General features: G+C 32.3%; 1 pseudogene; it reads right to left on the bottom strand.

The window, feature by feature from the left end:
* Positions 1-6,882: 6,882 nt before the first annotated feature.
* Positions 6,883-26,172, bottom strand: part of LOC123228794 — an 85,755-nt pseudogene continuing 66,465 nt past the window's right edge.

The following is a 26,172-nucleotide window of genomic DNA, read 5'->3' as shown; positions in this document are numbered from 1 at the left end:
TGCTCGACACTTGATTGTGAGAACCCTAAGTTTACATTAGGTATTTGTTCTTAAACTGTATGTAAATTTGATATTACCATGATTAAGGGCACGAATAATAGTGATAGAGTCATTATAGTATTGAATAATCTCATTGAAAGATGATAACAGTTCTTATATGTCAAAGTTGTTTGTTGACAATTTGATGCAATATATGGATGGTTACTCTAATATGTATGAAAAATATCCTTTTAATGAACGAAGGTATATGTAATCCTTAGACTTGAGATCACCGAACCGTTTTATACAAGTATTGGTATGGTATGACACTAGCCCAATGTAATTTAGTTAATGGATTACTAGAAAGTTGGTGATTGACCATATCATGATCTGTATGAAGGCTATAGTAGACCAATAAAGGATTTGTCACTTTCAAGCATGAGAGCTGATTTCAATTAGGCCTATTGATGAAATTCAATGACTAATTAAATATATGGCCACAGTTGGATTAAGTTTATGTTTAATTCAATATTTTATGATCATTGATAAAAGTCAGTCTATGTAAATCGAGTAGTCTTGAGGGAGATACTCTATCTATATCTCAACCTCAAAGAGATATCGTATAACAAAATGATCGAATTATATAAGTAACCATATTACTAATAGGTTAAAGAAGTCACATACTAACCTCTACTAATCAGATGACTATGATGCCTTGCTAGAAGCCAATCTTAGTCTGTGTTAGAGCAGATACCAGATTGAAAGCCCAACATGAATCTAGTCACTCCTGACTTAGTAAAGATCCTATGGGTCACACACAAAAAGAGTTGATCAAACTCTAGAGGCAAAGGATTTTTTGAGTTGAATCCAAGTCAAATATAACTCAGATTCTAGATTGAGGTTTTCAAGTCTTGGAAAGGCCTTTAAACCCAAAAATATATTTTATGATACGCAGGGACTTAAGTAAAATAATCTTGAATGGTTAGGGTTGTCTATGAGAAATTAAAGGGCTAGATTTCTCTAATTAGATAAATTTAAGCCTAGCACAATTGATACCATACATTGATTGCATAGTTAGATAAAGATTTAGTTGATCCTTATCCACGCACACGAATTTGGTTGATAACCAAAATATTGGGATTAAGGATTTAGTTTATCTTTATGCATGCCCTTGAATTTGGTTGATTACCCACAAGTAAGCCCAAGGGCAAATAAGTCTTTTCTCTCTAGATTTAATTGTAATTAATGGTGAGTTTTAATGGGGTGCACGCGTATGAATGAAAGGATACATGGTTGTGCATTGTCAAAAGAATTCAAATTCAAGATAAGATAAGGTTCACAACAAAATAGGAAAGTACCTTTGTTGTATAATGTTATACACACTTGTGTATAAGAGATAACACCTCTTTGACGCTTACCTTTCTTGTAGTTGTGCATGTTTTTTCCTTTTTCCTGTTGAGATTAGGTTGTTGTTCTGAAACTTAACTACATTTATAAAAGCAATAACTCTAAGGGCATTAAGAGATTCTATTTTTAGCATTAAGATATAAGAATGGCTATTGGTGAAGATCACGTATCCTGTCTAGGTGAGTCTTGTACCAACCAAATAGTCTAACTTGATTACAATGAATACGAGATTCCTGGTGGATCGAAAGATAGCAATATGGCTTTCTTACATGTCGTATTTCTTTTACAAAATTAGTATGAGGGATAGGATATCGATTAAGTTGGCAACTCTTCATAGTTGAAGTTTCCATCTCTTTTCAGGTTTACGAGAGGTTCGTATACAAAAAAAGAAGAAAAGAAGGAGTAGAGTCCTATATCACCTGACACTATGGATAAAAAAGTAGTCTCCTAAGAGAAAGAATTTAGAATTACCTTTGCATTATAACCATTAAGTTAAGTAATTAACAATCATATACTAATAAGAGAATTCGGATCAACTCGAGTTCCAAAGGAGAGGTGAAGAAAAAGGCAATAGACATTCAAATTGGACCAATTTTAGTGGTAGAAAGGTGCATCTAGTTTTTTTTACCACAATTAAAATTGTATTGGATTCAATTCAATCCAATCATTTCATTTAAGATTTTAAATTGTAATCCTTTTCATTTCTTTAATCATTTATAAGAACTAATAAATAACTAGAACTTAACTTTCATTTAAATGAATTTTGACTTTGACTTAAGGTTTTACTATACTTACTATACTTTTCACTTTTATTAATCAATAAAATACAATAAAAAAGCCAGTAGAAACTAGAATAAATAGTGCAACAACAATAAATGCTTGGTACTTCCATAATCTCATTATCTTATTGTTTCTTTAATTTTATATTCCTTTCCAGTCTTAAATCACAAGAAATTGGAGCAAATCTTTTATCTTTTATTAGTATTCCCCTTCTTTAGACTAGGACACATACGTCTAGCATCATGTTGCAATTCATTTTTTTTATAAGATAGATATATTGTCCCTAATTAGTCATATAGGTTACAAAAAATTGAAGCCAGAATAAAGGGTAGGTTGAATCTGAAAAATAGTCTGTCAGGGTAACTATGTTAAGTATCGTTAAAAAAAAAAAACTATTGTGTTCTTAGGAAATCCATTTTGCTCCTTTATTGTATGGATTAGGAATAATCAAAAAAAGCCAGACCAGTATGTTATCTCTTTGAATCTTGAATATAGTGATACCCCTGATTGTACTAACCTACATATGTCTCTTTTCTATCAATCGATACTCATTATTATCAGTTAGATTCGTTGATTTGATTTCTCTAATGAAAAATATGAAACGAAAGAAAGATCCTCCTGTTGGGAATTAGATCCTATTCTTTGTCTCTCTTCTTCGTAGAAAATGAAGAGAGAAATTGATAGGCCCTAGCCTTGGTCGAGACTAACGGGGCTCGAACCCATAGCTTTCCCCTTGACAAGGCAATGCTCTGACTGATTCAACTACAATCTTAGGAAAATTCGGCCTAAAATTCATATTATTGTTTTCTTTCATTCGAACCTTGTTTCACCATGTTGTAACAGAGAAATGAATGAGATACTAGATTATTCTAATTAAAGATATATTTCTAATATATATAAATGTAGTAAACTCATACTCCAGGTTATACTCCTTCTCCTTCTTGTGTTTTATTATTCATATTTTATGTCTTGCTACATGGCTATTATAAATACCCATTATGAATTGATAAAGTCAACTTACTGCTCCACTGTTCTAATAAGATTTGAAAAATGAGAAAAAAAGAAAAAGTCAATGGACTTGAATTGAATCATGACTATATAAGCTATTTTGATATTACGATTCGATATAAATGAAATCATAGAAGCAAACCATTGATTTTCTTAGACCACATAAGAATTCATCATCCAATTAAATCTTCTTATTCTTGTATGCTCCATAGGAATCAATCGTTGTTTCCTTTTTATCACTGAGGAAGTTTCATTTCAAGTCATAAGAGTAATCTTTTTTTTTTTTAAAGTTTTTTTTCTTTTGGTAATGCAATGTAATAGGTTGGAAATCAGGTTCTTTTTTATGATGAAAATTTTTATGTTATGAGAAATTAATGAAAACCCGATATTTATAGGTCAATAATGTTAGAAGACGATTATCAATATCTGATGGTAAGATACCTATGTTGGTATATCTTTGAAAGCTTACATAAAAAGATTAAATGGACTCTTTAACGGCTACTTAAGACACTTTAATACAAACTATAAGGATTGGAATTGTTGGATATTACTTAGTGCTGCTAGTACTCAATAACCAAAGAGCTTCCCGTTGAACAAATTTAAGCCACTTTGAGTTTGCCACAGGGTAACAACCTCCGCCTACCATTGAGGACAAAAAAGCCTTTCCTTGTTAAGGTAGATGCCCTAAAGCTAATTAATTTAACATTTGTAAGTATAATTTATCTCATTAATTTATAAAAGGATTTATAGTTATTCAATTTATATGTTTGTCTATTATATGATTGTGCAAATAAAATATCTTTAGAATAGTATAACTATAACTGGGGGATCAAACGACTAATCGTGGGAATCCTATGCATACATTAAGTGACCATTCTAGAAGAAATATCCATAATCCTGACATTACAATGAATAAGGGCACATGTAATGATGATAAAATTATTATAGTGTTGAGCAATCCCACCAAAAGGTGGCAACAGTTTTCACATGTCAAAGATGTTTACTAACGACTTGATGTAACATATAGGTGTATATTATAGACGTATTCATCAGACTGACCTCATTAGAGGATATCTATATGGATGGTTACTCTAATGTCTATGAAACAAATCTATGAACATCACAGGTGCATGTGATCCTTTGATTTGATATTACCAAACTGTCTCGTATAAGGATCAATATGGTTTGACACTATCCAACATATCGTCACAATATAGGTATCATAAACGTAGTGATTGAACATATCGTGAGAGGCATGAAGGCTATGGTTGATCAATAAAGGATTCGTCATTCCTAAGCATAAGAGAAAATATCTCTTCTGTCAATGCTTAAGGGCATTCATGACTGCTTGAATCTATGGTCACAATGCGATAAGGTTGTAACCTAATCCATGTAAGTTATTAATGTTTATTAGCTTTTATCGAGGAACTAATGAGATGACACACTTTTATATCTTAGCCTCGAGAGATATTAGCTGAGGAAATTATTGAATTACACGTAACTGTGACGTTATAAAAGCTTATAGAGATGTTCATTGACACTTTCTCGTCTTGATGGCCATGACGCTTTGCTAGAGGTCAATCTTAATCTGTGTCTAAATTTGACCTAAATTTAAACACTATCGATTCGATAGAAAGCTTATAGGTTACACATATTAAGAGGTTGATCTGAACCAAGAGACAAGGATTGTTTGACGACAATCTTGGGAGCATGGAAAGAAAGAAACATATATATGTGTTTTGATTAGAATCATTTGGTGTGCATGGTGCCACATGGCATTATGTAAATGCACTACATAGTTTTAGCTAGACTTACTTAGGAGTCTAACTGAGCAAGGCTAAATGATGGATATGAGTTAACTAGTTGAATTAACTTATGGGTAAGGTGTTTTAGTTAAACAAGAATTCTTCAGAGTCCTTATTTGATAGAATGCTTAGGTTGAGTTGGAATCCTAATTTCATTAGGATTCTTATGCATTAAAACTATCAATAAATTAAGAGTTTTAATTTAATAAGAACTCTTGGACACCTTATCACCTAAATAAATAGAATCCTAACTAACTTAGGATTCACGCAAAATGACCTAGCTAAACCCACTTAAACTAAAGACTTAGCTCAGTTTGAAGGAAAAAGAAAGTAAACCTTATAGAGTAATGGATAGGAAAGGTAGCCTATAGACTTAAGCGATTAGCTCGGTGAAAACTCACCCCTAATTTCATGTGAGTCAATTGACTTTGTAGACTAACCTAGATAGAAACGTGCCCTTGAGATCACCACCAGATGTTATATAGATGAATCTATTAAAGAATAAGTTGAGTATCTCATAGTTGACCAAGGCAATTATGAAAAAATGTCTGATTTCATTTCTTTCTCACGATCTTTCTTCTCACTCAGTAACCATCTATCTTACAAAGGATAGTTATCCCTTTTATCTTGTATTTTACTTTTTTTCGCTTATTCTTTTCATCCATTAGAGAATATGATAAGCGAAGGGGGTGCTCTAATTTTCAAGGAAATTCCATGTTCATAATAAGTTTCTACCCTAGAATGAGGATTGAGTGTTAAGTAGTTGGCTTAACTCAACTAGTCTATGATAATCCAATCGGTTGAATATGACTTTTTTATTGATTGGTTTTAGGTAGAATCATTATCTGATAAGAAAGAGTAGGGATTACCGAGCTATATCACTCACAGTTAGGTAATGAGATAGGATGGGAGCTTTATTTTAGCCTTCTAGTCTTCTTGTTTTCACTATATCATTTGCTTAACACATATAATTTGGAAATTGTTGAAGGTGTTACTCCTTTTTCGACTTGGTTTTAGACAACATTAAAAAGGTTCTTTAAAACCTAGCCATAGCAGAAAAAGTGACCTATGTGTCTCTCAAACAAACAACATAACCATGCTCAAATTCTAATAGATCTCATGTGTTGTTTTAGCCTTTATTCCTATACGTGCTTTGTGTAAATACCAAGAAATAGACCTACGCTTAGTTCTAAAAACATGAGGATGATCCAGAAGAGGGTTTTGCGATGTGTTTGTATTGTTTAATGAAAATTTTTAAATTGTTATTCCTCTGCTCAAGGCCACAAAATGCCTACATGGAGCTTGTTGCAAATTTCCCTAACATTATTGGATACAAACACTTCAGTCTTATCATATGATTGATTTTGGTATTGCTAGCCCACTTTTTTAAGCCTCGAAGGGTTTTTGAAGTGTACATATTATACTTACAATGCTAACAAAATGAGCAAACACTAACATCAGTCATATGAATAAACTAGAGTGCTTGTATTTCATATTTAATTCCAGGCAGAGCAAGTTAAACATAACCTGAAGGATGAAAGTGTAAACAACCCCCATTAAAATATAACAACAATGAATTGCTAGCTGGGAGAGAAAGATATAGAGTTCATTGAATCTTGTTTGGTTTGATGAAATTAGGCCTAACTTTCTCATAGATTCTTGGAAATCAGAGATTCATGGAAAACAACTCAAAGACACAATTACTTGGGACCCTCACACACTATAGTCCTCCTTTACATTGTCAATTATCCCAAAAAAGAAAAACCCAAAGTGAACGTAAGAACTAATTAAAACACAAGGGTTATCTCAATTTACATAGCACTAAGTGGGTCAAAACTTATATTAATGTAACTCATTTAACCTATCTAGAGTTTGCTTTTTCATAATTATTAATTAATCAACTCTAAGATGCTTGTAGGTCAGGAAGCTTTTGGTTTTCTAAGTCTTCTTCATGATATCGGTGTGGAGTTCTTGTAGATGTAGTGGTGAGTGATAAAGATGGACTATAAGAATACCATCTTGACCAGAAGGGTAAGTTCAAAAAATTGATGGGACCTAGGGCAGCCAAAAGCCAATAAAATAAGTCTAGCTTATCCTTCTTGAGGTCATTCTCACTTAGCCACCCACTTTGAGAAGAGCTTGAGGTTATTTTGTTAACCAAAAGACACAAGAATTGAGCTCAAATAGAATCCAAATGAGTAGGAGCAATAAGTCATGGCAGTAAAAAAGGACCGCATTTGTATCCCTTCTAAGGATTGCTTGTAGCCAAATATGAGAAATTGTGGTGCAATCCAAAAGATTGAAAGAATTTCATTGAAATCTGGGGCTGAAGTTCTTACTCCTTCTCTCTACTAAGCAGCTGCAACCATTGAAAACTTTGCCAAAAAGAGCCCAATTCCAACCCTTTGAAGAGGAGAGATCCGAGTCTCTCTTGGTGAGTTTTCTCACGCGACTGGAATGAAGACAGTTTCACAGAGAGGGAGGATGCATATTAGCAAAATGTAAGGATGGATTGCAGAGAAGCAGGAGGGATGTGAAAGGAATTTGTAATTCCTGTGTTCATAGCACTTCCTTCTTGAACTGAGAATGTTTGAAGCTGTGCTAAAATGGTGTTGAAAATTAGTCTCCATGGACTTACTTGTTCACTGTTGCACTTTCACGCAAGCCTTGTTGAGAAATCTGTAACAACGTTTCATATTATAAAAATTACAATTAATTAAGAAATCAGCTACAATCTTTAATCTAATTACAAATAAAACAATGTAATTAATTATTTTCCATATTAATTTTTCTATACATTTTGAGATAAATATGTGAAAGAATTATTGCTTTATATTTGATTCATGTAGGTAAGGGTATCTCCAACAAAAGCCTCATACTTCACCAATTAACATAAAGTTATGTCAAAAATATTTTTAAGAGGAGTTGAAGATTATATTATTTTCTATATTTTTTTTTTCTGTATAATCTGCTATTAATCTATTTTAATTTTTATTTTACTGACCAGGGTGAACTTTTTCTATATGGTGAGGCTTCTGACGTTTGGTGATAACGTATATTTGGCTTCCATGGAGCATCTCATTATTTGAAGGGCAAATTTGCTTTCTTTTTGTAATTGCGGCAATAAAAACCTGATTAAAAAACAATATAAAAAATACAAATTAATTAATCATGGAGTTAAAGCGAATTTTTTCAATTAAAAATTTACGCAAATTGCTATTATTTATATATAATTCAAAAGGAGCAAAGAATCATTTGGTGATGAACCTATTCAAACACTTCACCAATTATTGGAGCTAGCTACATTTTAGTGCCCAAGGATGAGCCCACAGATTGAAGTTTCATTTAGGCACAAAAATAAACTTTCTCACAAAATAATCTGAATCAGACAACATTCAAATGATATTTGAAAGAAGGCAAAAGGATAATCTCATATATGGTCGGAATCAAGCTGATTAATCCCACAGCCATGGCAGCTGCTGAAACTCCAAATCTAACATCCATTCCTGAATGTGTTTAAACCCAAACGACAACTGTTAAAGCAACAAGTTCCCCCATGCAAAAATCAAAATAAGCAACATTGAAATATGTTGAGAGCTTCTTGGATTCTTCCTTATTGAATTGATGAGCCCCATGAGAGATTATATTTGGCTTCAAACACCAACTTCCCAAAGCCAACAGGTATAATGCCACATAAAATATCAAACTCTTGTAGCCTTTTGCCTCCTCGCAATTCTAGTTCTCTGTCACCATGTTGCATTGAGGAGGCCTTAGTTGAGGGAGGTGAGCTTGAATTGATAGTAATATAAAACCCTAAAACAAATCAAATGAATGGATTATATATGTTTTGTTACATATTGCTAGTTTTAATAGAAGTTAAGTTTCGTTTCAAATATGATGCAAAAAGTCATTTAGGGGGTGAGAGCGAGAGAGAGATTGTGCTTACAGAAAGCTTGACAGAACCAACGATGAACGTTGTCCAAAAGCTACAAGGATAAGAATCAGAGAGAGTTAGAGATAAACACTACATAATGAATTAGAGAGAATGATAATCTTGTTACGCATATAAGTTATATCCTCCTTTTTGTACAAAAATATTTATGCTTCTTCATTGAATAATAATGCAGAATTTTCTCTTTTCATTCGTAGTTTGTTTCTCTCTATTTTCCTAAGATGGTATCAGAGCCAATAGCTTATCAAGTTGCCTCAGTTTCCTCGCCAGAGCTATCAACTCATTCAGTCAACGACAATGAACATGAGGGCACCGCCAAAGTGCCTCTTTTAGTTTTCTCCTCCACGACATCATTGTTAGTTCAGCTCGTTAACACGTCCAATCAATTGGTGATGGTAAGGCTCGACGATAACAATTTATTGGTCTGGAAACAACAAATTTTGATTTCAATTCGTGGGTATGATCCTGAAAACTTCATTCCTTGGAATTATCCTTCTCCTCCAAAGTTTATCAATGGCACACATAAACTAAGTCCTAATTTTATTTCCTATCAATGTCAAGATCAATTGTTGACTTCTTAGATTCTCTCCCCTGTAAGTCCTAATTTATTGCCTCGCTGCAGAAGGACTCTAGAAGGCAGACACTCAGTTCTTTACGGCACAATCGACTGTGAAAGTGTCTAATTTGTGGTGTCAACTTTAGTCACAGAAGAAAGGAAATCTTACCATGAAAGAGTATCTACTTAAAATGAAAACAATTTGCGACAATTTGGCTTCTTGTAAACAACCTATATCTGAAGAAGATCAATTTGTTGGTTTGGATCTTGAATATGAACCAATAGTTGCAGCCCTTTCTCCAAGTCCAGATTCAAAAAGCATTCAAGCCACGTGTTCCTTTCTTCTCACTTCTAAAATTCGTGTACTCCGTAACTCAAATTCAAAAAATTTCATGTCTGCTAATGTGGAAATGCATTCAAGACAACCTTTGATGAATACAAATTCAAATGGTTATGGTCATGGCACCAATAACCAAAATAGAGGACGAGTTAAAGGCAGGTTTTCACAAAATCACAATAAGCCTATTTGTCAACTCTAGGGCAAAGCTGGACATATGGTGTAAAAATGCTACTATAGGTTTGATGTATCTTTTACTGGGATAAATCCATAGCAGAATCAAAATGGTAACAGTACTAGACACAAAGAAAATAAAAAAACATCACTGCAATGGTGGCATCTCGACCTGAATATGTTGATGAGACATGTTGGTTCCCTGACTCTAGGGCAAAAAATCACATTACAAATGATCTTAGCAATCTCAGAATTGGCTCGAGTTACACTGGCATCGGAAAATCCATATGGGCAATGGTCAAGGCCTTCCCATCTTACATATTGGTCGTACTTCCTTCTGATCTAGTCAACAAGTTCTTTACCTTGAAAATATTCTTCATGTTCCTTTAATTATAAAGAACTTACTTTCTATTTCCCAATTATGTAAAGATAATAATGTCTTCTTTGAATTTTACTCTGATTTTTGTTGTGTGAAGGATCGAACAATCAAGCAAATTCATCTTCGGGGAACTGTTGATGGAGGGCTTTATCACTTCAGCCTTAACAATAAAACTACAGCTGCAAAGAATAATGTTCAGTACTCAAGTTCAACCCTTGGAGTTAGTTTCAATTCTTCTTGTTTTGATTGTAATAATCTTTCCCTTTGTAACAATTCTGATCTTAATCCGATTATTAGTCTTTGGCACCAAAGACTTGGGTGTCCATCTCTCAAAATTGTTATAAAAGTCCTTTTCCATTGTTATATACCTTTTTCACTTAATTAAAATCAACCATTTCTTTGTCACCCATACCAACTCAAGAAATCTCATAACTTATCATTTGATTATGAAAGATTGGGTGAAGAGAATAGATACAAAACAAACATATATGTCAAGAGAGAAAAAATCAAAACATGCATTTGCAAAAGAGAGAAGAGATAAGGATTCTACCTATGTCTTTGCCTCCTATATGGATATAGAATGATGGAATAAGCCTCCCACTTGCAAGACCTCCAAATAAAGTCTACCACCAAGCTAAAATACAATCCTTGTTGAGAGGTAGAGAGAGGGAAGAGAGTTTTGTAATTTAGTAAGAGAAATTTTAGTTTAAAATTGACTAACTCACTTTGAATGAATTAACTTCATTTTTTTATAATAGTGGTTAGTTGTAGTTTTTCAAAATTCTACTTTTGGCCCACCAAAATGTTGATTTAAAGATTTGTCATCTAGATATGTGTGTGTGTGTATCTAATATATTTTAGCTACATTAATTTCTTCTCACTAACAACTTAACTTTTAAGATGTTATTTTTGCATCCATATAACATTTTATATGATTCTTATTATCCCTCGGAAGGTGCTAGTCATCTCTAGATAATTAATTCTCCCTATCGTAAGCTTGGTTTATTGGCGTGATCCTTTAAGTTTACCATGGCATAGTCGTGAGTTGTTTTTTGGACAATTCAAAAGTGTATCTGAAAACTAAACGACTATTGTAAACATCTAGCAATGTGTCATAACCCTTAACCATGATGAAGAAATACTCCATCGAACCTAAAATATCTAATCGTACATTTCATATAGGTAATATCATTTCGTTATTCAATCCAGATCGATTTCAAACTCATGGATTGTCATAGTTTTAATTTCGATTCTTTACGAATCATCGATTTAAATATTCAAGACATGTAATAACAAATATCCTTCGTATAACTTATATTATACTCTAACCAGAGATTCAATTTTTAATATTTATCGATGTTCGCTTCAGAATTCAAATCCAAATCAAATCAGTAGATATTCAGAATCCAATACTTTTTGAGTCAATGGATCTCATCTTGACCATCATTCTTCTCTATATACAAATAACACCTAGATCTATTTTTTAAATCATAAATTTGGTCTACATTTCTATTTCCTTCATTTTCAAGAACAAGTTGAGCTCCAACTTAACTCCAAAATCAAGATTTTTCAATCAAATTATGGTGTTGAGTATAAAAGCCTTACTTCACATTTCAACCAACGTGGCATAATCTTTAGAAATACTTGTTCCTATACCTTTGAACAAATATTGTAGAGAGAAACATCATCATATTATTGAAAACATCTTGAATTGACAGATATGCCTACCTTATCTCTATGCCTACGAACCAGTACTCATCCCACTATTGTCATGATCACCTATATTTTGCACACATGAAAATAAAAGAGTGAGTGATAAAAAACTTAGAAAGTATCAAACTCTACTATTAATTTTACATAATCCCTAAAATACGCTTGGTCTTGAGCCATACTTTCTTCGTCATCCAAAGTCAGACATTAACTCTTTTTAAGATGGTGGTTGGTTTTATACCTTATTTCTAGGCTCATACCAGACTTGGGAACATTTATGATATATGCTCTAATTCTTAGGTCAAACTATGACTTACTCAGCCATTATGAAACCACTCCTTAGATTCCTTACTGGCGTGACCGTGTAAACTCTTAGAGGTAAATTTTAGTTATTTCCTACCACACATAGTCGTACTAAAGTCATACACAAGTAACCTTCATGCCTTAGTTGACTGATCAATAATCAATGACATCTAACAGTTGTCAGATCGTAAAAAAACTTAATCTATTTTTTTAGGTTTTGCATGCACAAGTATGTGTCCCATACCACACAGTCATGTATCAGACCCAAGAAATCTAACCAAGGTAAGAAATTAAACCAATTACTATTGATGGGTCTCTATGTGATGGTGAACACTCAGGAAATAGCTTTCCCTACTAGCTGTTTGGTTTTAATTGGAGCCTCAGGACAAAATTTGGCTATGTGCCCATATTGATGACATTTTAAGCTAATAGTTTGCCTAGTTAAGCATTCTTCTTTATTATGCTTCCCGCATCTCTAACACATAAGAATCTCTAGCTTCCTTTATTTCTTATTGCTTTTCCAGCCTTTCTTGTTACATTGGGACTAGAATCACCTCTTTCTTGTTCTGTCTATAGGAGGACCTCTTCGAATATGGGCATTACTTCCACCTAACAGGGGTATTAATGTTAAGACATGTGCAATAGCTAGTACTAGCATAGGTGTAAGTTGACCATACATCTTTTGGATAAACACCTCAACTCTAAGGGTTTTGTTTAAGGCCTCATTACAAGTTTAGGGTGGTTATATACCCATCATGACATCTCGAGCTATAGTTAGATCAAGCCCATACATAAACTTTTCCATCCACGCAATCTCAGTGTTGTTTATCTTAGGAGTATATATAACTAGATGATTAAGCTTGTCAGAATACTCTTTCATTGAATTTATGCCCTGAGTCAATGCTATAAACTCTTGAGCCCCGATGCATGTCATATTTATACTCCTATACTCGGTCTCGAATCTCTTCTTGAACTCTGACTAGGGCATCTTTAAAATCTTAGTCATCTCTAGGACTGGCTTCTACTTTGCTCTAGCATTAGATTTAAAGAAATAGGTGGTATACCTGATATTTTCCTGGTATGGCACTCTCAACTGATTTCAACAACTTCTTAGTTGTAATGGGTCTTTTACACCACCAAAATTATTAGGTTGGCGTATAATAGATAGATTAAAAATATGATATAGAAAAGTCTTGGCTAGTGCTACTATTTGTGCAAATGTCTCTTCTATTGAGTCTTATACCTATGTCGACAATGTCTAAGCTGACTCACTAGCTTGATCTGGATCACTTCCCTACTCCTTTAGTACCTTTCTGATTTGATTCTTGATATCCTCAATATTTAAGCATATTTAAGGAACTGAGGGACTGTCTTCTTACTTTAAGTCTTTTATATGTTATCAATCTGGTTATCTATAATGTTTCATTTGGTCTACCTCGTTATCCTAAAAACCTATAACTATAGGTCTCCACAAAAATTTAGTCAGTAATTAAAGTTAATTTGTAGTGTTTAGCTACAAGTATAGTCAACTTGGTATGAGGAGCTTACATTCTCACTTTATTTGGCTACACATATCCCTAGGACATTTTTTGGGTACCAAAATCATACTCTAATGCCAACCTATAGCATTGCCTACTAACAGTATTGCCCTCTAAAGGAAGATGCCACTAATTAGTGTAGGATTATAAAGAAAAAAATTATTGCAAAAATGACATGCATGTATGTTTTAAGCAAGAATCAATGCATTGGAGAAGCAAGCATAAAAAGGATTAGAATATTACCTAATCCAAGCTTTTTCCTTTGATGAATGTTGATGGAAAAAGCCTTCCAAGTGTTAAACCTCCAAAAAATCAAGCCAACTAAGCTAAAACTTCCTTTGACCGAGAAGTAGAGAGAAGAGAGAGCATTTTTGTTTAGTGAGAGAATTAGTTTACTTGAAATGAACAAATAGCTTATTTATATAGTGGTAGGTTAATTAACAAATATGTATTTGTTATTTGATCCTTGTAAATTCTTAATTTAAACTATAATCATGCATGTATATCAAGCATATACTTTAGCTATCCTAATTTTATCTCACTAATATTTCAACTCTTAAAATGCTACTTTCACATCCATATAACAATTTATATGATTTTACTTTTATTACCTTTTGGAAGGTGCTAACCAATCTCAGAAAATTAATCTGCACTCTCTAAAATGTTTGGTTTATTAGTATGACCTTTTAAATTCACCATGGTGTAGCCATGAGCCCTTTTTAGGTGATCCAAAAATGCATCCAAAAACTCAATGACCATGATCTGAAAATGGATCCAAAAACTCAACAAACATGATAAACATCTAACATTATGCTATAGCCCCTAAACCATGATGAAGAAACCCCGCATGAAACCCAATTTCCTAATTGTACATTCTATGTAATTAAGATCTTTCCATTGTCCAATCTTGATTGATTTTGGGCTCATAGTTCGTCAAAACCCTAGTTTCAATTTTCTACGAATCGTCAATTGATATATTCAAAACATATCATCATGAACATCTTTCATATTACTTATATTATACTCTAGTAAGAGATTTTGATTTCTTATATTTCTCAATATTTGTTCAAGAACTTCGAGTTTATCGATGTCCTAAATCCAATAATTCTGAGTCAACAAATCCTATCTTAATCATATTCGTCAACGCATACAAATGACATATAACCAATATGGCATTTCATATGGAATATGATTAGCCCGTATTTATATATCATATATACCACACATATCCGTATCGAATTTGACTATGATATCTCAGGTCAAAGGATTACTTTATATGCAAGCACAATCACACGATAAGTCATTGACTATGATATAATAACCACGTGACTTATGGTTATTGATCACATTCGAAAAACGATTCACTAACTGTTAATCCATACCAATGCCAAATGATATAGCCATCATCATCATCCTCACTAATATCATCTCATGATTATTTAACGAAGGTACTTAATATGTCTACTATGTGATATTATTGCAAAATTTAAATCACATTCTTAGGAAACAATTTGATAATTCAGTTTTATTTACTAAATGTATTATCCAAATAGTTCATGTACATATCAAATATTTAAATACAGGTAAAGGAAGCAATTTACGTATATGAACAAAAAAACCTTTTCTTTTATTTTATATATATATTAGATAAAATGCCCTAAAACTGACAACACGAATAATTCCTAAGACACACACTAACAAAACTTTCAGTAGCACTAGAGTCATTCATTGTTATAACTCATACCCATCTTCTCCAGATAATGATACAACTATTTCAGTGTTATCACCTTAGTTAGTGTTGTTAGGGTAAATGTCTTAGAGTTAATTGATTTGACATTCGTAATTATAATTTATCTTATTAATCAGTAAAAAGATTTATAGTTATTCAATTTATATATTTGTCTATTATATGATTGTGCGAATAACATGCCTTTAGAATGATAAAATTGTAATAAGGGGATTAGACAACTGATTATAGGAATCCTATGCATATATTAAATGGTCATTCTAAAAATATCCATAATCCTAATATTACAATGACCACGGGCACATGTAATAGTGATGGGATTATCATACTGTTAAGTGACTCCACTGAAAGGTGGCAATAATTCTCACTTATCAAAGTTGTTTGCTGATAGCTTAGTGTAACACATGGGTGGACATTGTAGACATGTTCATCGAACTGACCCTATCAAAAGAAATCTATATGGATGGTTGCTCCAGTGTCTATGGAACAAATCCTCTGAATACCATGGGCACATGTGATCCTTTGACTTGAGGTTATAAGATCATCTTGTGCAAATATCGATATAGTTTGATACTATCCAACGTATCATTGTAATTGAGGTATAATAAAGCTAATAAACGACCATATCGTGAGATACATAGAGGCTACGGTTGATCAATAAAATGATTCATCACTCTTGAGCACAAAAAAAGATATCTCATACAAGAATATTGAAAGGCATTCATGACCACTTGAATCTGTGGCCACAGTAGGATTAGGTTGTAACCAAATCTGTGTAAGTCATTAATGTGTATTAGCTCATATCAAGGAACAATTGAGGTAGACACACTTCTATATCTCAACCTCAAAAGATATCAGTTAATGAAAGGATTGAATTATACATAACTATGATGTTGTAAAAGCTTATAGAGATGTTCATTGGCACTTTGTCATCTGAATGGCCATGATATTTTGCTAGAGACCAATCTTGGTTTGTGTCTAAATTCGATCTGAATTCAAGCACTATCAGTTTGATAGAAAGCTTATGGGCTACACGTATTAAAGAGTTGATATGAACTAAGAGGTAAGGATTGTTTGATGACAATCCTGAGATCATGTAAAGGGAGAAACATATAGATTTGTCTTGTCTAAAATCATTCATTGAGCATGATGCCACATGGCATTATGTAAATGCATTACATAGTTTTGACTAGACCTACTTAGGAGTTTAACTAAGCAAGGCCAAATGATGGATGCAAGTCAACTAGTTGAGTTAACTTGTGGGTAAGGTGTTTTAGTTAAACAAAGATTCTTCAAAGTCTTTTTTTGATAGAAAGTTTAGGTTAAGTTGGAACCTTAATTTAATTAGGATTCTTATGCAATAAAATTTTTAATAAATTCAAAGTCTTTGTTTGAAATGAAGTTTAGATTGAGTTAGAATCCTAATTTAATTAGGTTCCTATGTATTAAAACTTTCAATAAATTAAGATTGTTAATTTAATAAGAAATGTTAGACACCTTATCACCTAATAGTTAAAGTCCTAACTAACTTATAATTTATGCATATCTTATAAATGAAGGTGTTCAGTATAAGTCAAATTTTTTTAACAGAACAATCTTAAACATATACATCCTAAGCATGATCTCTACGCTTAGAATCTTATGATGTAAGCTTTCATTACCATGATCTAATTTCCAAGATTTAGTTAACAGAAGCCCTAACAACCTTTTTTCTAGATTTCCTCATATTTATGCTATGCATGGATACCAAGACACCCTTCAAGAGGGTTGGATAACGATCTTTATATAGCCACATGAAGTCTTAAAGAAGCCAACAATGCAGGTATAATTTCTAAACACCTTATATGTGTTTAACTTGTTTATGAATCTATACATTGAAATGGGTATCTTGGATGAGTTTTAGGATTTTCAATATATTGTTTAAAATTTTTAATTTCACTATGCTATCAGTTACCGACACCCTAAAACCCTCAATAGTTTTAGAGTCACCGTTTAGGTATACTTTCATGAAAATATACTTGCAAGTTTTGATTATATGTATATGTTGTTGCATGTAATTGATTAATAATCAAAACTCTAAAATTGGTAAAATTGATTTGCAATCGTGTTGTCGAACGATTTGTTGAGTTCAAGAACAATGTAAAGATGCGTTAAATTTATTGAGCAAATTTTCTTAAATTTTTCATAATTTAATTGTTGATGTAGTATTAAATTTAAGGTTAATAGCCGATTTGTCATGTAAGCGTGATTTATGCACCACTGTTGCTCACACGATGATTGGCTTACCTTTACATGATGGCTTCTAGATTTCTCTTCACTAGGAAGTCTAAAAATTGAGGTTGAAAATATCACCCTGCATAACTAGAATAATAACTAAATAAGGTGTGTCGAGCATGGCAATGCTACTCCATGTCATACTGCATGCCAGGACAGTTCTATTATGTGGGACAATGAGGGTAACAGCCTAAGCTTTGGCTACTTGGATGTGGTAAGGCAACCTCTGCCTTGTCCTACTCCTAAGGTATAGGTTGGTGTGTTGCCAAAAAACACCTGTCTAGGCAATTTTGTCCATGTTATAGGCTACTATCGGTGCACTTGTTGCACCTTGAACTTGCACGTGTTGGGCAGCGTTTTTGCCTAAGTCATGATTGTTTTAGGTGTAAACTGTGTATGGTGGTCCTCCATCATGCCCTAGACGTGCCTTCCAAGATGCTTACATGCCTTTCAAGATTAAGAAATAAATTTTAGTTCGAATTTCATTTAATTGGAAACAAAACTGAAATTTCCTTGAGTCTTGGGCTTAAACAATTATTTTGTAAAGCTTTAGGGATAAAAAATAATTTAGAAATTAGCTAATTAATAATTAAAATTTAATTTTAATTGGATGTGTATGTATAGATGTATTTTTGCATGGTGCCTAGTACACAGCTAATGAACTGATGTTAATGTTTTTATTTTATTTATTTTCTTTGGATAGTAATTCTTAAATAGGGTCTGCATGCCTTGTCTTAATTCCTCTTTTTTTTAGTTTAGGTTTTTATTTTATTTTCTTAGAATAATGTAACTAGCAAATAAAGTCATGTAATTATTGAATATTAGAGGTTGAAAGGACAAGCGTGAAGAACCTTTTAAGTATAATAATAAAGGTTCTTGGCTTAACGAAAATAGTGAGAGTATTTTAATTAATTAAATTCATAATTAAAATGAATATTAATTATGAATAAAATTAGTAATTATTTTTATTTGTGAATTATAGATCAAATTATCACTATGTCAAACCCAACATGTCGATTAATTCTCAAAAAAGAAAATAGGCTCATTGGAAGAAACTTCATTGATTGTTACAAAAATCTTCAGATTATTCTATATCAGAAAAAGAGGTTATATATCCTTAAAAGGTCGTTGCCCTATAAGCCTAGTCCTGATTTCATCCAAAAGGAAAAAGATAGTTTTAATAAGTATCTTGATGACTCTATGGAGTTCATTTCCTTATGCTAACTTCTATATCATTTGAGCTTCAAAAACAACATGAGGAAATAGATGCTTCATCCATACTTACATACCTTCGAGAGTTATCTGCCACTCGTGCGAGGGCTAAATAATATGAGGTGTTAAGTGCATTGTTTGATTGCAAACTCTCTCAAAGAGGACAAGTTAGCCCTCATGTGGTCAAGATGATTAGCTATATTGAAAGGTTGACAAGGTTGGGCTTTATCACGGACAATGAGTTAGCCATTGACCTAGTGCTAAAATATCTCTCTAAATCATTGGTTAATTTCATCATGAACTTTAACCTAAACGAAAACGAGAAAACCCTTGAGAAATTGTTGTTCATGTTTAAACAGGCTAAACAGGAGGTATGAAAGGTAGCTTCAACTAATGTGCTTATGGTTAAAGCCCATGCACTTAGATCCAAGGCTAAAGGCAAAGCTAAAGCCATGGAAAAGCCTAAGCCCAAGCCCAAAGCAAAGAAACAACTATATACTACTACTTAGCTAATAGGTGATATGGGGAAAGGGCAGGTTGTTTGCTTCTACACTGGAGGTGACATTGCAAGGTCTTCCTAGAAAATAAGAAGAAGAAAGTAGTTGATGTCTATACTTTAGGTATGTTTGTCATTGAGATAAACTATTCTCTTTGTTCATACTAGGTTGTAAACATAGGACATGGTACTCATATTTGTTCTAATATACAGGAATTGTAGTATAATAGATTGCTTGCTTACCAAATGAGAGACTATGATATTCATTTTTATTGTTAGTAGTAATTTAACCATTAGCTTTAATAATATACTTTATGGAACGGCTGATTTGCATAATGATTGGTACATTCAAAAACTGCATGTTAAAATTCTCAATATGCAAAATAATAGACATTTGAAAACAAATGAACTTAATATCACATATCTATAGCATTGCAAGCTAGACCACATAGAATCGAAGTACATATCAAGAATTTTTGAACAAAGAGTTTTGTAATCATTTGACTTCTAATCTTATGATGAATACAAATCATGTCTATTACGTAAGATGGCCAAAACACCTTTCACTAGATACAGTGAAAGGGCAATTGAATGTTATGGATTATTCACAATAATGTGTGTAGGCCCATGATAGTACATGCTAGATATGGGGAAGCCTACTTTGTCACATTCACTAATCACCTTAGTAAATATAATTATGTGTTTTTGTTGAAACACAAGTATGAATGCTTTAATAAACCCAAAGAATTGAAAAATGAGGTAGATAAGTAACTTGGGATATAAATTAAAATCCTTTGTAGTAACTGTGAAGGTGAATACTTAAATGTTGAATTTAGAAGATACCTAAAGGAACATAAGATAGTCTTTCTACTCATTCCTTCTAGTACACCATAACATAATGATGTATTTGAATAGAGGCATAAGACCTTAATGGAAATAGTCAGGTCCATGATGAGTTTTACCAATCTACCCATCTCTGTCTAGGGACATACCTTAGATACTGTTGCTTATACACTAAAACATGTCTAATCTAAATCTGTGGATAAAACTCTATATGAGTTGTAAACTGGGCAAAAGCCCAATCTAAAATACTTAAGGATTTGAGGCTGTGAAGCTTATCTTAGGAAATTGACTTTGAACAAGCTGAACACTAACTCTGAAAAGTGTATCTTAATAGGGTACCTAAAGAAAACTAAAGGATATTGTTTCTACCACTATGAAGGGCAAAAAGCCTTTGTTGCTTATATTGACATGTTCCTTAAGAAAGAATTTATTCTCAAGAGGATCAGTGGTGGAATTCGATAAAGTTCTTGTACCATAAGATACCATAGATGTTAGATAAGATGATATGCTATCATAAATGGTTGATCATAAGAAAGTTCCTTAACCTTGAGATGAACAACTTTAGAGCATATAAGAGCTACGTAGATCTACAAGAGTATAGAGTGAGCTAGAAAGATTTGGTTTTCTTATGACTTAACACAATGATGTATTAGTCATCTCTGACAACAAACTTAAGACTTATAATAACACTATCGCGAGTCTAGATTTTGAGAAATGATTAGATTCCATAAAATTTGAAATAAACTCTATATCCTAAAACTAACTATGGACTCTAGTGGATGCACCTGAATGAGTAAAACCCATAGGGTGTAAATAGGTTTTCAAAAAAAAAATTGACATGGAAGGTAATATGCATACCTATAAAGCATGGTTGGTTACTAAATGTTTCACCCAAAAATATGGCATTGACTATGATGAAACCTTTTCACCAATTGCTATGCTTAAGTCTATTAGGATTATACTTGTTATTGATACATACCATGACTTGAAATCTTTTAGATAAATGTTAATAACCTTATAGAGAACATCCATATGGCGTAACTTGATGGTTTTGTTCTTGTTGGATAGGTTAATAAAGTATGCAAGCTATAAAAATCCATTTATAAGCTTAAGTAGGCTTCTAGAAGCTAGAATATTCATTTTGATGAAGCTATATGAAAGTTCGATTTTATCAAAAATGAAGACGAGTCATGTTTGTATAAGAAGGTTAGTGGGTGAGTGATTGCATTTTTAGTATTGTATATCAAAAACATCTTGATTATTGGAAATAACATGCCTAACTTGCAATTGGTAAAGGCTTAGTTATCTAAGTGTTTCTCTATGAAAGACTTAAGATAAACAGTTTATATTCTTAGGATTAAAATTTACCGAGATAGAAAACATAGACTGTTAGGCCTAAATCAAAGCATGTACATAGTAAGATGTTAATGAGATTCTTTATGAAAAAACCAAGAAAGAATTTTTGCCCATGTTTCATAGTGTATATCTTTTAAAAGAGATATGTCTATCTTCATAATCTAAGACAGATAAAATAAGTAGAATCTCATATATTTTAGTTATAGGATCAATCATATATACTATGCTATATACAAGACTTGATATCTCATACGCTTTGAGCATTTGTAGTCGATATCAATCTAATGTGGGAAACATTTGATGGCTATCAAGAACATCTTAGAGTACCGAAGAAGGACTAAGGATGCATTCTTGGTATATGAAGGGGATTCTGAACTCACTATTAGAGGCTATAGTGATGCCAATTTTCAAATTGATTTAGATGACATTAAATCACAATCTAGGTTTGTTTTTTGTTTGAATAGTGGTGAAATAAGATAGAAAATCTCTAAGCAAAGTATAATGACTGATTCTACAATAAAGTCTAGTATATTGCCTTTTCAGAAGCAATAAAAGAGGTTGTATAGTCAAAAAGTTCATGACAAAACTTGGAGTGGTTTTAAGCATTGTTGAATCGATTAAGCTCTATTGCTACAACAATGGAGCGATTGCCTAAGCAAATAAACCACAGTTTCATCAGATGTCGAAACATATTCTCTGGATGATATCATTTTATTCGAGAGATTATTTAGTGAGGTGACATTAGGTAAAGAGGATTCATACAGATGACAATTTGGCTAACTCATTAATAAAGCCTCTATCTCAATAAAAGCATGACAAGCACATAGCAGGATTAGACATTAGATACATGACTAATTGGCTATGGTGTAAGTGGGAGATTGTTAGTGTAGATACCCTAGAGCCAATTGATTTGAAATTTATAATTATAATTTATCTTACTAATAAATAAAAAGATTTTTAGTTATTCAGTTCATATGTTTGTCTATTATATGATTATATGATTATATGAATAACATACCCTTTGAATGGTAGAATTTTGATGAGAGGATTAGACAACTGATCATAGGAACCTTTTGCAGACATTAGATAGTCATTTTAAAAATGTCTATAATCCTAACATTACAATTACTAAAGGCACATGTAATGGTAATGGGATTATCATAGCATTGAGCAACCCCATCGAAATGTTGCAACCGTTCTCATGTGTTAAAGTTATTTACTAATGGTTTGGTGTAACACATGGGTGTATGTTGTAGACATGTTTATCGAACTAACACAACTAGAGGATATTCATATAAATGGTTAATCTAGTGTCTATAAAATAAATCCTTTAAACACCACGAGTGTATGTGATCCTTTGACTTGAGGTTATCATACTGTCTCATGTAAGGATTAGTATAGTTTGACATTATCCAATGTATCCTGTAACATAGGTATCATAAAGGTAGTGAATGGCCATATCATCATATATATGGAGGTTATGATTGATCAATACAGGATTTATCACTCCTAAGCTTAGGAGAAGATATGTCATATGCAAATGCTGAAAAACATTCATGACTGCTTGAATTTATGGTCAAAGTGGGATTAGGTTGTAGCTTAATATGTGTAAGTCATTAATGTGTATTAACTCATTTTGAGGAACTGCTAAGATAAACACACTTTTATGTCTCAACCTCAAAAGATATCAGTTGATAAAAAGAATGAATTGAACGTAACTATGATGTTGTAAAAGCTTATAGAGATATTCATTGACACTTTGTTATCTAGTGACCATGACACTTTTGCTAGAGGCCAATCTTGGTTTGTGTTTGAGTTTGGCCTAAATTCGGGCATTACTGATTCAATAAAGAGCTTATGGGTCACACATATTAAGGAGTTGATACGAACCAAGAGGTAAGGATCGTTTAAAGACAATCTTAAGATCATGGAAAGAAGGAAACATATGGATGTGTTTTGACTAAAATCATTTGGTATGCATTATACCACATGTCATCGTGCAAATGCACTGCATAGTTTCGACTAGACCTGTTCAACTCGTAGGTAAGGTGTTTTAGTTAAACAAGGATTCTTCAAAGTCCTTGTTTAATAGAAAGTATAGGTTAAGTTGGAATCCTAATTAAATTAGGATTTATATGCATTAAAACTTTCAATAAATTCAAAGTCCTTGTTTGATAGAAAGTTTCGGTTGAGTTCGATTCTTAATTTAATTAGAATTCCTATATATTAAAAATTTTAGTAAATTAAAAGTCTTAATTTAGTAAGAACTCTTTGACACCTTATCACTTAAGTAGTTAGAGTCCTAACTAACTTAGGATTCATGCACACCTTATAAATAAAGGTGTTTAGTTTGAGTCAAGTTTTTTTAACATAACAATCCTAAACACATCATCCTAAGCACACATCTTTATACCTAGAATCTTGTTGACACAAGCTTTCATTGTTGCAATCTAATTTACAAGATCCAGTCAACAGAAGCCCTAGTTGCTTTCTTTTTGGATTGTTTCCTATTCATGCTTCACATTGATACCAAGGCGCCACGTCAAAAGGGTTGGATAGTGATATTTACATAGCCATGTGAAAAGTCTTGGAGGAGCCAACAATGTAGGTATATTTTTTAAACACCTTATATGTGTTTCACATGTTCATGAATCTATGCATTAAATAGGTATCCTAGACAGTTTTTAGGATTTTTGATTTTTTTCAAAAAATTTTAATTCCATTGCGTTACTAGTTAATGGTACCCTAAAACCCTATAAGTGGATCAGTAACATTTTTTGCTGACAATGTCTTTTCTATTAATATCTCTCCAATTTCAACAAATTCTTTTAAAAAGTGATAATTTCATTGAATATGTTTAGACTTCTTATGTGCCTTTAGGTCCTTTGCCTGTGCAATAGTACAAGTATTGTTATAGAATGTAGTTATTAGATAAGCCATGTTTTAAACTACACCAAGTTAAGATATGAACTTACACATAAAATGTCTTTTGCTAATTCTAAAGCAGTGGAGTACTCAGCCTTATGTCTTTTAGTAGCGGCTACAAAACCTATGGGATTATTCATCCTTACCCCTGTTTTCTTATAATCTAACTCTTATTTTTTTGTATAACCTTTTATTACAAGTCGAGTTTTGTAGGTTTCTATCTGTCTATCCTGATTGATCTTTCTTTTAAAAACCCACTTATAACCTATAGGAACAATCCTTCAGATAGATCAACAAGCATTCATACTTGATTAACATGCATAGATTTTATTTTAGAATTCATAGTTTCTAGTCATTTCCTAAATCAATATCCAATATAGCTTCCTTATAATTTCTAGGATCTTTAACATGATTTTTTTCTTTTACTAAAAAAGATTAAAAATCTTACTCAAGCAGAAATTTCATATATGTTCGAAGGTCTCAATACTTTAGAAGATATTTGAATTGAAATTGGTACACCATATATAAAAGTCTATTTAGAGGCCTCTTATGGCCCAACCTATTTGATTTAAGGTTCTTCAAAGTTTTCTTTGAGTTTTAATCTTCTTCTTGTAAGAACTTTTTCTCTAAAAATTGCATATTTCTATTGATGACAATTCTTTGATAAGTTGGGAAGTAAAATAATATCCTAAACAATCTTTAAGATATCTTGTAAATTAACCTATTTTGGACTTAACATCTAGCTTATAAGTTTTAATTTATTTAACATAAGTTGTGCATTCCCAGATTTTAAGATAATTGAAACTGGGAGGCTTGCCATACCATATCTCATATGATATTTTCTGAATGATTTGGATAGTGCTTTATTTAGAATATGGCATAGTAAAAGACAATGCATATCCCCATAATGACATCAACAAGTCCGTAAAAACTTACCATAAACAATACCATATCCAATAGGGTATGATTCCTCATTTCTAATACACCATTGTGCTATGGTGTATACAAAGGAGTCACTTGAGATATGATTCCACTTTCCTTCAAATAATCTCAAAATTTTATACTCAAATATTCACCTTTACAATATGATCTTAAAGCTGTAATATTTTTTCTAGATAGTTTCTCTATTTCATTCTTGAATTCCCAGAACTTTTCAAAGGATTTAGATTTGTATTTTTTCAAATACATATACCCATACCTTGAATAATTATCAGTAAAGGTGATGAAATATTGGAAACCACCTCCTGCCAATTGACTAAATGGTCTGCATACATTCGAATGTTCCAATTATGTCAGTTCTTTGGATCTTCCCTTTTATTTTTAAAGGGTGATTTGGTAATTTTTTTTCTTAAAGACAACATTCACAAGTTAGATAAGGTTCAAAACCAAAT

This window comes from Mangifera indica, chromosome 11 (genome assembly GCF_011075055.1).
Source record: "Mangifera indica cultivar Alphonso chromosome 11, CATAS_Mindica_2.1, whole genome shotgun sequence".
Classification (NCBI taxonomy): Eukaryota; Viridiplantae; Streptophyta; class Magnoliopsida; order Sapindales; family Anacardiaceae; genus Mangifera; species Mangifera indica.
Note: the sequence above shows the minus strand (reverse complement) of the source record. Positions and strands in the feature narration are given on the sequence as shown.